A 16,472-nucleotide genomic window follows, 5' to 3' on the forward strand; every position below is an offset into this window, starting at 1 on the left:
TAATAGGAGCTAATCTGGTTCCTAATCACACTCCTTTCAGAGTGAGACGAGGGACCAGTCATTTTGGAATGGGATATACATCTTTTGAGAGTGCATTATAGCTCCTTCTGGAGTAAACAGTGTACATTTTTAGACATTTTCACTCCAGAAGGAGCTTTAATGCACTCTCAAGAGATGTAAATCCCACTCTTTAAATGCAAAAGAGCTAATCTGCTCCCTAATCACACTCCTTTCAGCGTGAGACGAGGGACCGGTCTTTAAGGAGTGGGACTTACATCTCTTAAGAGTCCATTATAGCTCCTTCTGGAGTGAACAGTGTAAATTTGTCGACATTTTCACTCCAGAAGAGCTATAATGCACTCTCAAAAGATGTAAATCCCACTCCAAAACAACGGGTCTCGAAAGGAGTGTCATTAGGGACAGGGTTAGCTCTTTTTGAGAGCAGCCTTTTGCTCAGATTCGCCTGAGTCTACTTCCATTTGTAGTTCTACATCTCCTTTATAATGTCATGCACGGTTCCAACGGCGAGACCTCCTCCAGACCGACCAACGCTACTACAGTATTACCATGTCACACAGAAATGCCAATAAATAAGCACCAAAGACTGGATTGCCGTCGAGCTACGAGTGTTGGTCAGGAGTAATTTTCGTTGCTGTGACTGAGCGTCATTGCCACGATATCACTTCATACCCGAATACCAAATACCCGTATATTGGTACATACGGAGGCGGAAGAACAAGCCCTTTGAAGAGCAAGTCCTTTGAAAAGTCAATCAAAAAGGTGACAACACGATTTACTACAAATATAAAAACAAACTCACCCACGCTTTTCCAAAACTTTAATATTTTGATAGAGGTATATCACATGAGGTATCAACAATATGTTATATACAAAGAGAGAGAGAGAACGCACGCATTGGTGAGTTTTGTCTGCATAGGTCATTACACAATAATGATTGACATGTCGATAAACATCGATTGGCAGGAAGTGCAGAATGTTCTCTCTTTCTGATATGATCATGACGTATATAGTGCACAATAATCTCCATTCTATGTCACGTGATCCAAATTTCCATGTCACACCGAAAATGCCAACAAATAAACACCAAAGCCTGGATTACCGTCTCGCCATGAGTGTTTACATCATAAAGACATATCTCATATCTTCTTTCAATGCCAAAATGTCGGCATTGTGTATGACTACAGTATATGAGCTCACATAAAGAAGAAAGCTGACGCCAGAGACATGAGAAATTCTATAACAAAATTAGGAATGGGGAATATTAATCGGTCGTGCATGGGTGGATGCTACAGGGTACTTGTTTCCAAGCAGGGTTGAGGGGTGGAATGCCTAACGAAAACAACTTCAATACTGAATCTACAGTCTACACAGAATCGGCATACTTTTCAGAAAGTTTAATTCCAAGAAGGCTAAACCCATTTGGTCTACAATTTTGTTCTAATTGCCGTTGGTCTGACACTACACTTGCCTAGATCTAATACTTTATTGTTATTTAGCCTATTGCCCAGTTGCCCAGAAAGTCTAATTTCCATTCCGTGTTCATCAGGCTATATTTGGAATTAAAGTTTGACTCATTAACAGTGCACCTACGTGGTGTAGCTTGAAATTATATAAAATTGTAAATGGACCAAACGGCAATTGGTTAGACCAACTGGTTCTAGACAAAGTGGGATTAGACTATGTGGAATGACGAAAGTATATGAAACGGGTGTGGACAAAGCGATGTTAGAACTCTACAAAGTTCAAAGACATGCATCAATTACCTTTGGTACTCTGACTAACCCAAGAGACTTTAATCATGTTAATATAGAGATATCATGTATTTAAATTTAAGCCCCTTTCTTTTTAATTTAATAAAGGTGACTTTTAAAGAAGATGACAATTTCTTGTAATCTGATTTTTTCCACTTTGCAACACAATCATTAAAAGGTAAAATAACTGATCAAGGAGCTTTATATGATAAAGGCAAAATATGCTTTGTCGGATATAACTTCTAACGGCATCTCTTGAAGTTTTTTATTTTCATGCTTTGAAGATAATATTTCTAACGATTTTTTTAAAAAATAATTTCATAACGGCTTACCACTGTATTAAATCAAAGTAAAGAATGCCGAGATTGATTAAGTAAATGAACTTTGAAAGCAACGCAAGGAGTCATCCTCCTCGAACACCAACAGTGGCCATTGAGAATCAGGCTTAATTCTATTCACCCACTCATTCTCGACGCGTGGACTCTTTCTTTTACACAATAGATACACACATGTATTCCCACATATATTATTAAGTTGGTTATCCTAAATTAAATGAGAGTACAGAACGTCGAGAATGAGAAAGTGAACTTTGAAAGCAATTCGGTTTTGAAGTAGAAATCCTCCTCACAAAGCAATAGCATCCACGGGAATTAGGCATAGACCCCTCCACACATGGGCAGGCAAAGGTGATTCCAGCTCTCTCTCTCTACACACACATACACACTCACACACGCACCCACACATACCTTACCCAATGTGGAATTAAGTTGGTTACACTAAATTAAATAAAGTAGAGGATGCGGAGATTTATAAAGTAGGTGAACTTTGAAAGCATTTTTGTTTGCAATTTTGACCATGAAGAATCGTGCATAGGTCTACACTCCACACACACACACACACGTGTCTAACCCTGATGCACCTGCCACTAAAAATACTTTATTCAGTGGGTTGAGATTGATATCTGCCACCGTTTTCTTACAAATATGTAATGAAATCGAATCTAATCTATTGAATTCCTTCAGTCTGCAGAAACAACAGGTATCTTCATCACGGGAAAGGTTTTTAACAAATATCACAAAGTTCTCTCAAGAGTGCTATACACTTCAGATATAAAAAGCGACCCAGAATTCGTTTTACAATTCATTTACAATTTATCTTAAGAACAATAGGATGCTTCTTTTGGGAGAAACCGAACATGCCAATGTAAAGTGCAACACTAATCTATTTCCAGATTGATGAATTCACTCCCTGTAGACACAATGTTCCAGACAATGTTCATGATAATTTCTTATTTTTCAGGAGTATTTCAAACATTATTTACCATTACTCTCTAAATGCAAAAAAAGAGTTAATCTGGTCCCTACTCCATTGTAATCACACTCCTCTTGGAGTGAGACGAACTCACTCATTTTCGAGTGAGATTTGAATCTTTCTGGAGTGGAATTTACCTATTCTGACGTGAACGTGTCTAAGAATATACAGTTTACTCCAGAAGAAGCTATTATTTACTCTATAAGGACGTACAGTTCACTCGATAGGGATCGGACCTTACTATGTGAATAGGGACTAAATTAGATCTTTTGCATAAATAGAGAGTAAGAGATGGGAGTAGTTTAGTATCTAGATTAATCCCTGAATAAAACCCACATATTACAGCCAAATACATAAAAAAGTACATTCAAAGGCTTCGAATGGAGACAAAATAGAAAGCAAGATAGCATTGGCGAACCTACTTCGATGATGTTCTATCAATCCCTTTACGTCAGTATGCGGTTCACGATACACCAACTCTCTTTCTCAATTCACCAAAATAAAATGTGGGAACAATTTATTCACAAACACTTGTGTGGTTAACAAGTATTCATAGATATTGACGAAACACTGAATATAGTTGCACCTTGAATTACAATGGCAATGAAAAGTATCCCATGGCATACGACTACATTCTTTCCAGCAACTTAATACTGGTCTCTGTTTAAATTGCGAGAAAACTTGAATGCAAATATTCGACATTCGATGATATCAAAATCCCATCGCGACAATCACGTCTAAACATGATTTATTCATGGCTTGTCTTTCACATCATGTCCAAGTCGTTATAATGGCATATTTATTTCATGCAATTCTCCTTAGCGATCCGCTGGCAAAATTGTTGGTGTTCGAACATAATTGCAAGGCCCCGCGGCAAAATTAAAATTTAATGTTAGAGGGGAAACCTATATTTTCAGTTTTCTTGGATGTGTAATCATGCTGATCATGATTGTGTTGGCAATTCGGCAACACCGCAAGCAAAAAACACAATTCCGTAGCCCGAAAAGAATACAGGCAAATAAAGGTTGATTATTGAAATAAGAAGATAATAGAGGGCAGCTGCATGTAGAGCAATACGAAATGAGAACGAAGAAAAAAGAAGACAATATAAAAACGAACATAAAACAGAATGAGCAAATATAGTGACTGAGAAATCAATCTCAAAGCGATTAATACAAATAAGACGGTATGAAGCTAGTTAACATCGAATGACGAAACGGAAGCGATTGAAAAGGAGAAGCGAACAGGGAAAGACGAAGAATGAATAAGATTCTTAATAATTTGTCCTCCATATGCTATCAGCCGTAGATATGAACAAGCAGGATCATATTCTACAGTAAAAATCAATTACAGTTGTCAGTGGCCAATTAGGAAAACGATTGCATGCACCGATTTTTTAAAAACCGACAAGTACCCAATGAAATTCCTTTATTCAATTAGCGATTGATCGAAAATCTTTGTCTAACAGAGTCTGGAAGATTATTCCCAAGACTAATGAATGTAGCGGATAAGCCATAAGACAAAATATTACTACCGGCAAACAATATGGAACTTCTCAATTTATCATACTTCCAGATATACATTATGAGCGCTGGTGGTGGGGAGGGGAGGGGGGTTCGGTGGCGCTATTAACGTAATAATTTTTTTGTTTACATGTTGCATGAATTTTAATGGCACTGGTTACTCCTGTGCGTTTGTCCAATGAAATCAAAGAAGCACCCTCGAAAAGCCGGAACTGCAGCTAAATGACACTTGATGACAAAACGGCTACTTATTTTAGTTTCCTACAACGCAATTTCCTTAATATCAACAAAGCTATCACTTAATTTTTAACGCCACATCGGTCAATTAAATAGGAAATAGTTTACTATCAGGGGACGTCGATTTCTCAAAGTGCAAACAGGCCGAGACGCGCGTTTTGTTGAGATGTAACAGGTAACAGACTAGCGGAAACGGCATTTATTTATCAAAGTCCGGCTTTTTAAAATTAACGCGCGCTTTTTATCCCAACCGCAAGACAATTAAGTTATACAGAGTAGGGAAGATACATCAGAAATGTTTTTCAGATAAACAATCAGCCGTGTATAGCAAAAAGTAGCTTTCCGGATGTCTGAATATAAAAGGCCTTTCCGACTCGATTGGTTGAAGGAAGAGTAATAGAGATTGGCATGCCGTTTACAAGGCATTGACAGAATCATTAATTTTGGCGGGAAAAATTGAGGGCTTTGGCGCGCAGGAGAAAGTTCAATTTCCGCCTTGTCTGATGAGAGATCCAATAAGTGAGTGGGAAGTGTACAGAAGACAGGAACATCATGTACAAATCAGGTGTTTAAAAAGTGTGCGTGGGAGTACGTGTGTGCCAGGGTGCGTGCGCATGTGTTTGTGGGGTTTTCCCCTATGATATTAATGTTGCAAAAATGTTTTTCGAGAGCGATCGCGCGCATTAATAATGATAATGAAAAAAAAATATTTTCTAAACATTACAATATATTCATTAATCACTATTAGGAGATGGGGTGTAGGGAGGGAGGGGGGGGGGGGGGTTAAGAACAAAAAAAAATACACAAGCACAATACGGTAGGTGACATTTCCATGTACAGTATATATAATAGGCAGGGACTACGCACCGTCAAAATATGGAAATTGGCTCTCGAACAATCCCGATCATCGATATTGTACTTACTCGCGCATATGGAATAGGCAATTTCATCCACTTTTGGGGAAAAGTCCTATCATTGTGGTTTTGTGGGAAAGAATGCATTTCTGATCGATTTTCATACAGTTTTCCCTCTTCTGGAACCACTAGATAAAATTTTGAGTTCATTTATAAAGCAATGCCTTAGTTTACGATGCCCCTCTAATACACGAGTGTTTACCGATTCTTCCTCTCTCAATAATATTCATGTCCCCGTTCAACACATTCTCATGGCGGTCTTGTTTTCAAACTGCTTCCTTCCAAGTCTATCAAAAGTCAATAAATACCTTTTGACTTGCATATCATTCTTTCATGGAGGGTGAAATCAAGGCCATGATTGATTAAGGAGGGGCTTCGCTCATTCATTATACAATGTTAGAAAATTTGTCTTTAAAATAAAAGAAGTTCATGCAGCAGAGTCTCGAGAACACCTGTAATCTTACCAGATTGCGTAATCTTACATTATATCATGTAAAATTACAGGAAATTGGTATTTGGTGTATGGAACCTTACGAATTTCCTAAAATAAAACACACTTTTCCCCTTTTTAAACAGACCTGTTCTGTTAAATTACAGAAAAATTCCTGTTTTATGAATTTACATAATGATTCTGTTATTGCTTTCTGCAAAATCTTGTTTTTCTGTAAAATCAGGTTTTTTTTAACACTTCTGTGAACTAATAATCCGAATTCCTACCAAACCATAATTTTATTTCATCAGCTTAGTAAGCCTACATCATATCCTTTTTAATAATAATAAATCAGAGAGATTAGAGAATGAGGGAGATAGGAAGAAAGAAAGAGAGAGTGACGTGAAAAATTAAAGACGTGGGTTGAGAGCCATTTGAAGAGTATCGTTCGGTCAGAATGTTTTGCATTAATGATAACCGGTACAACGATTCCCCATCTATAAACGAGACTTTCCTTTCCTATCCATCATTGTGTTTATCAAAAGTCAAATATGTAACAGAGTCTCGTTTAGCATGGTATTATCAGATAGATACATCTAATATTCAACCATGCCTTGTGGGAGCGATGATGATTATTCTTAACAAGTGGAATGCCTCTGGCCGTCTCACCTGCATCACGCGATTCAATATAGCAGCAGTGCTGATTTTGAAAACTACTATAACTCGCACAAGATGTTCAGTGATACTTGGTTACTCTTATTTCCACGTTTTATGAACTAGACCAATACACTTATAGAGATATGATGGCAATTCAACAAATACCCCCAACGTGGCCAAAGTTCTTTGACCTTACATGACCTTTGACCTTGATCATGTGACCTGAAACTCGCACAGGATGTTCAGTGATACTTGATTACTATTATGTCCAAGTTTTATGAACTAGACCAACACACTTTCAAATTTATGGCTGTAATTCAACAAATACCCCAATTTGGCCAAAGTTCATTGACCCTAAATGACCTTTGACCTTGATCATGTGACCTGAAACTTGCACAGGATGTTCAGTAATACTTGATTACTATTATGTCCAAGTTTCATGAATCAGATCCATAAACTTTCAAAGTTATGATGGTAATTCAACAGATACCCCCAATTCGGCCAAAGTTCATTGACCCTAAATGACCTTTGACCTTGGTCATGTGATGTGAAACTCATGCAGGATGTTCAGTGATACTTGATTAACCTTATGTATAAGTTTCATGAACTAGGTCCATATATTTTCTAAGTTATGATGACATTTCAAAAACTTAACCTTAGGTTAAGATTTTGATGTTGATTCCCCCAACATGGTCTAAGTTCATTGACCCTAAATGACCTTTGACCTTGGTCATGTGACATGAAACTCAGGCAGGATGTTTAGTAATACTTGATTAACCTTATGGCCAAGTTTCATGAACTAGGTCCATATACTTTCTAAGTTATGCTGTCATTTCAAAAACTTAACCTCAGGTTAAGATTTGGTGTTGACGCCGCCGCCGCCGTCGTCGCCGCCGCCGTCGCCGTCGCCGTCGGAAAAGCGGCGCCTATAGTCTCACTCTGCTATGCAGGTGAGACAAAAAATCAGTCATACTTGCCGAGAGATATATTTAGCTTTTTTTTGGTGCTGGTTTGAAATTTGGGTTCCGTGACATAATTTCTGCTCCGGTGACATCTGCTACGACGAAAAATCTGCACGTTAAGCAGAACATAAAATCTTACCTCCAAATCTAAATAAACCCTAATCCTTATCTTTACATTATTCTGAACCAAAAAGTATATTACACTCCTAACTCTAACCCTATGCCCTCTGAGATATTAACACCGGAGCAATTGTCGCAGGAGCAAATGTCGTGTCACTCAAATTTTTTATCAAAGACACAAAAGTCAGACTGAATGGATGCTATAAAGACATATAGTTCAGTCACAGGAACGAAACCAACCCCAAAACGACCGATAAAATTCCATTCAAAATACAGTATACCTTCAATCGGTTTAGAGTCAGTTTCGTTGGTGAGACTTTAGGATGGAACCCTAACCAACCATGCTGCAGGGGCACGGACAGTGCTTCCACTTTTCAAAGATATCGTGAAATCAGTAAAAATGAGCTTCACGTTTTTAGGAGCGTTTAAATATATTAGGAGGTTAATTCAATGAATCAACGATTAAATCTATAGGTTCATATCTACGGCTGATAGCTTATGGGTGATTACCCTAAAATATACTTTCTTTGTACAGATAATATGATTTCCAATCGCTGTAATGCTCATTATTCCAATTTATCAACTCGTCTACTATCATTTGGTCTACCATCAGTTCGTCCACTCTCCACAGGGTTTAATTGTCATTTCCTTTAATTGGACTAGTGTTAAATGGGTGAAATGAATGAAAAGAAAACTGGGTACTGGACCAACTGATTATGAGACAGAATTGTCAGAGGCGAACTGGTGATTAGACGAAGTGATTATTGGACCAAACGGCTGTTAGACGAAATGCTGGATGGAATGGCATCAGACTAAATAAAGGTAGACCATGCGATGAGTGGACGAATTGGCAATAGACGAATCAGCAGTTCACCTAAGAAAGCCCTCCTCTTAACCAGATTGCGTGTGGGATTGGTGCGCTCCATAATCAGCGATTCTAGCCAAGATGAAATTCAATACAATATAAATGGAATGAGGATGACGCCTTGAATGGACCTTATATCACACAGTCACATCAGTGAAACCGACTCCAGACCGACCGATGTTATACCATTGTAAATTAACGTAGTTACTTCTGTCAATCTGGGGTCAGTTTCACAGGTGTGCCTGTGCCGTTAGATGATCGTATGATCAAATGTAAATACATTCATGTTTAATGTTATGGCTCACATAGCAAGAGCCATCGGTAATTCTCCTTCCCTAGCCCGAGGCACGTTTAGTGTGGGTTTTAATTGACCTAGAAACGGAATAAAAAGGCGAGATGTGAGGACACCATGCCATCCAGGTACGGATCCGATCGAATATCACGATTCGACATCCCGGATGCACTGAAACTACGTGCCAGATGAAACTTGCTTCACGGAGATCAGCTTTTTACAACAAAGAGAAGACATCAATAATGTCAATATGGACGCTCGTTAAAACGTCGGATATGAATCTCCCAATAATTATCAAGCCAAAAAGCAGTTCTCTTGAAAAAAGAAAGAAAGATGTAGTCCAGTGTTCTAGAAAATGTCAACTAAAAGTAATATCGGAACATGTAGATCGATCAATTTATGTTTGTTATTCTGTTTGTTATCATCACAAGCGGCCTTAAGAATCATTTCGTTGTGAGCCCATGGTCCAAATGACCTCTAATATACAAGAATATTTTAAAAGATGAATATGTCTTTGTGTAATATTTTTTCTACAGAAAAAATACACAATGTACTTTTTGAACAAAAAAGAAGCACACTGAATGTTTAAGAAAGTAATTAATGGATGAATATGCATCATATCTAGAAAATATTTTTGAATAAACATGCATTTTGGAAGTTATCTTTACTGGCTTTCCATAGTTGTGGTTGATCGGATCAATCGTAACTCTTTGTAAAACGGGGCCCAGATCTTCACACATTACAGAGGTGGTGCAGGAATCACTTTCTACCATTCTTTGAAGAGTGAACACTGCCAGGATTCATCAGATCATAGAATATACCATGATGAATGAACAATCAACTTATTCTGTATGGCAATCCAATTTTAAGATCCACTCTTCAGAAAGTGAAGCTCGAGAGCGAAGGCCGGAAGCGAGGTCGGCTCAGTCGGTAAAGCATCTGCCTGTCGAACCAAAGAAAATGGGTTCGAGTCCACCGCAGGCTGACGACTGAAGCCAGTGCGTTGTGTGTGTCTCTCCCCTGTTTCATAGATGGAGGCTATGTTACAGTGGAAAACACACCGTCCCTCGGATAGGACGTTAACTGGAGGCCCTGTGTAGAGGAGAGTCACCACATTTGCACGTTAAGAAATCACTGCACTATTTGTATAAGAGTAGGGGGAAATCCCGGTGTAGTGGTCCACCTGCACTCCCCCAATCAGTTATATTAAGAGGAGAGACCAGCGGGTCACAGTGATTCAGTTCGCTTTTCGCCTCCAAGGCAGGTAAGACCAAACAAATAATAATAAAAAGCTTCAAGCAATGACGGACGAGCCATTTTCATGGACCCGTCTTTTCTAAAAAGTGAGGTTCTGCCGGTATTTGGAATCCAGTTTTCATAAATTGAGTGTTGCAATGTCGGACAATCCTCTCGGAGTCACACGTCGCTGTGTTTTAGACAGTGGTACAACTGAATTTCATCTGCGCATGCTGAGCTTGCATTTACGAACTCGCGCATTACCTCGGCATCCGGTGACACGAGCTTGGATCTCAAATGGTCCACTTATGCGCAGATTGCATTTACGAACTCGCCCAATTGGTCCACTTGTGCCCTTTGGTAAGTCATTGATCCTTATTAACAGGTCACCTGCAGAAGGCATAATCGTTCCTTGAGGACCTTAATCTTAATTACTTTTCTCGGGGGGCAAATGAATAAGAAGAATGCTAAATTCAGCTCACGTATTTCTAGATGCAACCGTCATGTCCGACATTCAAAGAAAGATGTCCAATCGAATGCAAAGCAAAATCAAGAATGGATTTCCCATGGGAATTTAATCAATTAGCGATGCAAAATATAAAGGATGTGTCGCCATTCCTAGAAATATGCCGTACTGAATTACACTAAGCAGTGGCGTACCGTGGGTCACGGCATTGGGGGGGGGGGCACCAGCAAAAATTTTGAGTCGCTCAGTGAGCGCGCAAAGCGCGCTCAATTACCAGATATAGGCCTATTGACCTTATATATACCGTGTTTACACTTAATCGGCATTTGAATCGGCTTGCGGTTCTGAACCGCGAGCTGTAACAACGTGTAAACGCAAACCAAAAGCCGATTCTGCATCGGCTTTTGGTTCTGAACCAAATGCCGATTAAGTGTAAACACGGTAATAGAGACATTTTAAGGACTGTGCCATTAAACGGATATGTAATGTATCTCACTGATCAAATGATGCGAGCGCGAAGCGCGAGCTGAAAATTTTTGAAATTCATACCTAAAAAGGGTCAAAATAAGCTATTAAATAAAAAAAAAAAATACGTAGCTGTCTCGCTAAACAAACAATGCGAGCGCGAAGCGCGAGCTGAAATTTTTGTATTTATTGACCCCAAACAGAGACAGTTTAAGGATTATTTTTTAGAAATCAAATAAGAGAATACATATCTCACCATACTCATCTAATTTGAGTGCCAAGCGCTTGCTGATTTTGTTAGAAAACATGAAACACCTTTTGTAGTCATTGTAATCATGATTAAAATACGCATCTCACTAATCAAATATTGCGAGCGCAAAGCGAGAGCTAAAAATTTAGGAAATTCAGACCTGAAGAGAAGCATTCTAAGGCTTGTTTGTAGGAATTTACGAAGACCATACGTACTGTACTTCAAGTACAAAATGATGCGAGCGCGAAGCGCGAGCTGAAAATTTTGTATATATTGACCCCAAACAGGGACATTTTAAGGACTATTTCTTTTTTTTAATCCATTAAGAGTATACATATCTCACCATAGTCATCCAATGCGAGTGCCAAGCGATTGCTGATTTTGTTAGAATCACATTCAAACACATAAAGAGCTTTTTGTAGTCATAGTAATCATGATTATCATACGCATCTCAGTCGCGCAACGTGCAAGCTGAAAATATAGGAAATTCAGATCTGAAGAGGGGCATTCTAAGGCTTGTTTGTAGGAATCTACTATGACCATACGTATTTCACTAAACAAATGATGCGAGCGCGAAGCGAGAGCTAAAATTTTTTGATATTTACATTAGAAAAAGAGACATTTAAGGACCGATTTCAGGAATTCATGAAGAGCAGACATATCTCATCAATCTGTCAATCCACTAATTCGAACGTAAGCGCGAACACGAACAAGGATTTTTTTTATATACAGACCTTAAAATGGGGCTATCACTTTAAGTAGTCATGAAAAGAAGCATATGTCACTACATAAAACAATAATAACTCGAAGTGCGATGATATATATTTGGTGCATATTGACTTGAAAACAGGACGTTTTGGTACAACATGATTGTACATGTATATCTCGTTAAACAGACAATGCTAGTACCACTCTTCCACTCTTCAGAAAGTGAAGCTCGAGAGCGAAGGCCGGAAGCGAGGTCGGCTCAGTCGGTAAAGCATCTGCCTGTCGAACCAAAGAAAATGGGTTCGAGTCCACCGCAGGCTGACGACTGAAGCCAGTGCGTTGTGTGTGTCTCTCCCCTGTTTCATAGATGGAGGCTATGTTACAGTGGAAAACACACCGTCCCTCGGATAGGACGTTAACTGGAGGCCCTGTGTAGAGGAGAGTCACCACATTTGCACGTTAAGAAATCACTGCACTATTTGTATAAGAGTAGGGGGAAATCCCGGTGTAGTGGTCCACCTGCACTCCCCCAATCAGTTATATTAAGAGGAGAGACCAGCGGGTCACAGTGATTCAGTTCGCTTTTCGCCTCCAAGGCAGGTAAGACCAAACAAATAATAATAAAAAGCTTCAAGCAATGACGGACGAGCCATTTTCATGGACCCGTCTTTTCTAAAAAGTGAGGTTCTGCCGGTATTTGGAATCCAGTTTTCATAAATTGAGTGTTGCAATGTCGGACAATCCTCTCGGAGTCACACGTCGCTGTGTTTTAGACAGTGGTACAACTGAATTTCATCTGCGCATGCTGAGCTTGCATTTACGAACTCGCGCATTACCTCGGCATCCGGTGACACGAGCTTGGATCTCAAATGGTCCACTTATGCGCAGATTGCATTTACGAACTCGCCCAATTGGTCCACTTGTGCCCTTTGGTAAGTCATTGATCCTTATTAACAGGTCACCTGCAGAAGGCATAATCGTTCCTTGAGGACCTTAATCTTAATTACTTTTCTCGGGGGGCAAATGAATAAGAAGAATGCTAAATTCAGCTCACGTATTTCTAGATGCAACCGTCATGTCCGACATTCAAAGAAAGATGTCCAATCGAATGCAAAGCAAAATCAAGAATGGATTTCCCATGGGAATTTAATCAATTAGCGATGCAAAATATAAAGGATGTGTCGCCATTCCTAGAAATATGCCGTACTGAATTACACTAAGCAGTGGCGTACCGTGGGTCACGGCATTGGGGGGGGGGGGGGCACCAGCAAAAATTTTGAGTCGCTCAGTGAGCGCGCAAAGCGCGCTCAATTACCAGATATAGGCCTATTGACCTTATATATACCGTGTTTACACTTAATCGGCATTTGAATCGGCTTGCGGTTCTGAACCGCGAGCTGTAACAACGTGTAAACGCAAACCAAAAGCCGATTCTGCATCGGCTTTTGGTTCTGAACCAAATGCCGATTAAGTGTAAACACGGTAATAGAGACATTTTAAGGACTGTGCCATTAAACGGATATGTAATGTATCTCACTGATCAAATGATGCGAGCGCGAAGCGCGAGCTGAAAATTTTTGAAATTCATACCTAAAAAGGGTCAAAATAAGCTATTAAATAAAAAAAAAAAAATACGTAGCTGTCTCGCTAAACAAACAATGCGAGCGCGAAGCGCGAGCTGAAATTTTTGTATTTATTGACCCCAAACAGAGACAGTTTAAGGATTATTTTTTAGAAATCAAATAAGAGAATACATATCTCACCATACTCATCTAATTTGAGTGCCAAGCGCTTGCTGATTTTGTTAGAAAACATGAAACACCTTTTGTAGTCATTGTAATCATGATTAAAATACGCATCTCACTAATCAAATATTGCGAGCGCAAAGCGAGAGCTAAAAATTTAGGAAATTCAGACCTGAAGAGAAGCATTCTAAGGCTTGTTTGTAGGAATTTACGAAGACCATACGTACTGTACTTCAAGTACAAAATGATGCAAGCGCGAGCTGAAAATTTTGTATATATTGACCCCAAACAGGGACATTTTAAGGACTATTTCTTTTTTTTTATCCATTAAGAGTATACATATCTCACCATAGTCATCCAATGCGAGTGCCAAGCGATTGCTGATTTTGTTAGAATCACATTCAAACACATAAAGAGCTTTTTGTAGTCATAGTAATCATGATTATCATACGCATCTCAGTCGCGCAACGTGCAAGCTGAAAATATAGGAAATTCAGATCTGAAGAGGGGCATTCTAAGGCTTGTTTGTAGGAATCTACTATGACCATACGTATTTCACTAAACAAATGATGCGAGCGCGAAGCGCGAGCTGAAAAGTTTTGATATTTACATTAGAAAAAGAGACATTTAAGGACCGATTTCAGGAATTCATGAAGAGCAGACATATCTCATCAATCTGTCAATCCACTAATTCGAACGTAAGCGCGAACACGAACAAGGATTTTTTTTATATACAGACCTTAAAATGGGGCTATCACTTTAAGTAGTCATGAAAAGAAGCATATGTCACTACATAAAACAATAATAACTCGAAGTGCGATGATATATATTTGGTGCATATTGACTTGAAAACAGGACGTTTTGGTACAACATGATTGTACATGTATATCTCGTTAAACAGACAATGCTAGTACCAGGAATAATAAACAAATAGGCCCTGAGCACATTATGTTTCATAAAGTTATGGAAAAAAAAACAATTCTTATGTAATATAACACAACATATAATATAATATAACATTATAATGTACAATAAATTCTTCTTTCCCACTACGTTTCTTTCTTCTCCCTCTTCTCCCGTTTTTTTTTTTTTTATTTTTTTTTTATTTGACAGCCGATGGGGGGGGGGGCACGTGCCCCCCATGCCCCCCCGTAGTTACGCCACTGACACTAAGTGATTACCGATTGCAACATCATGCACATATAATAAGTCTAACAATATTTTTACAATCAATATCTCATCGAATAAATATCGATTACATGACAAAAGAAATACTGAAGGGATAAGGGAATTTTCATTACCAAAAATTATGGAAAAAATTGGAAATTCGGAACTAACTTATGACATCAAAATCTGACATTTGTATTGTTCATTCCAATTCATGTGGGTGTAAGGAAAAGAAAGTATGACCATGGTGATGATTACAAAATTGCTGGTATAAATCAATTGAAGATAGCGCTACATAAATCAAATATCGAGCAATTGATACCAATGACACAAGCCCTCGAGAAGAAACCAGATTACCAACAGCCAGATGTCTTTAGAACTCTCATAAAAACTGGGATGGTAAGAAACTTGCTCTAGATTCTTGTAATATATACTGTCCGTGCGTTGCATACTTCTACGTAAACACATGACCAAGTTTTCGCATCTAGGGCGAAGTTGTTTCATTCATTTCAGTATGAAAGATATTTTTAAAAAGCAATTGGTCGCAGGTTCTATCGTCTGCAATCGCATGCGAACGATCTGCAGGGAGCGGAAACACAAGCATGAGCAAATGGTGGCCATTACAATATTTGGAATATTTGCAATGCTGGTATTCCTGTCCCATAGGATCGCGGTGCGGATTATATATCCCAGGTGCACGGAATCATCCACGCCATCTGAACGTATCAATCCCAAAGGGAGGAATACAGAGAAGAATGGTAACAACTTATCTTCTTAATCACACAGTCACATAGCCGAAACAGACACCAGACCGGCCAAAGCTATTACGTTATTTTGATGGCATACTGTCGCTCGTCTTGGAGTTGATTTCGTTGGTATGACTGCTGTATAACAACGGCAGCTCTGATTTTCGTAATGATACCATGGACCTATCCATGATGATACGTAGCACAAATCGAGGCTAAACGTTACTTGTCACCTTTTTGGCGGCAAGCTCTTCATATTAAGTTTAAACTTTGATCAATAAGAAAGTAAATATCAACAAATCGTCTGAAACTTTCATGCAATGAAAGCGTTCGATTCCTCTTTGTCGGCAGACAACTGGCACTTCTTCGCGTATTCGGTTTTCTTGGTGATATGTAATTGACACACAAAAGGTAATAGACACAAAAAGCAAATCAAAGTCCGTCTGATCAGATCGCATTTGGTGAATGGGTATTATAGCAGTCTTTGTAAAGATCATAATTCACAGAGATGCGCCTCTCGCGAAAGCAACCCGATGGCGGGAAAAAGGATTTGAGCAGTCTTTGTAAAGATCATAGATCAGAGAGATACGCCCCTCATGATTGCAA

The sequence above is a fragment of the Lytechinus pictus genome, chromosome 8 (assembly GCF_037042905.1).
Source record: "Lytechinus pictus isolate F3 Inbred chromosome 8, Lp3.0, whole genome shotgun sequence".
Lineage (NCBI taxonomy): Eukaryota > Metazoa > Echinodermata > Echinoidea > Temnopleuroida > Toxopneustidae > Lytechinus > Lytechinus pictus.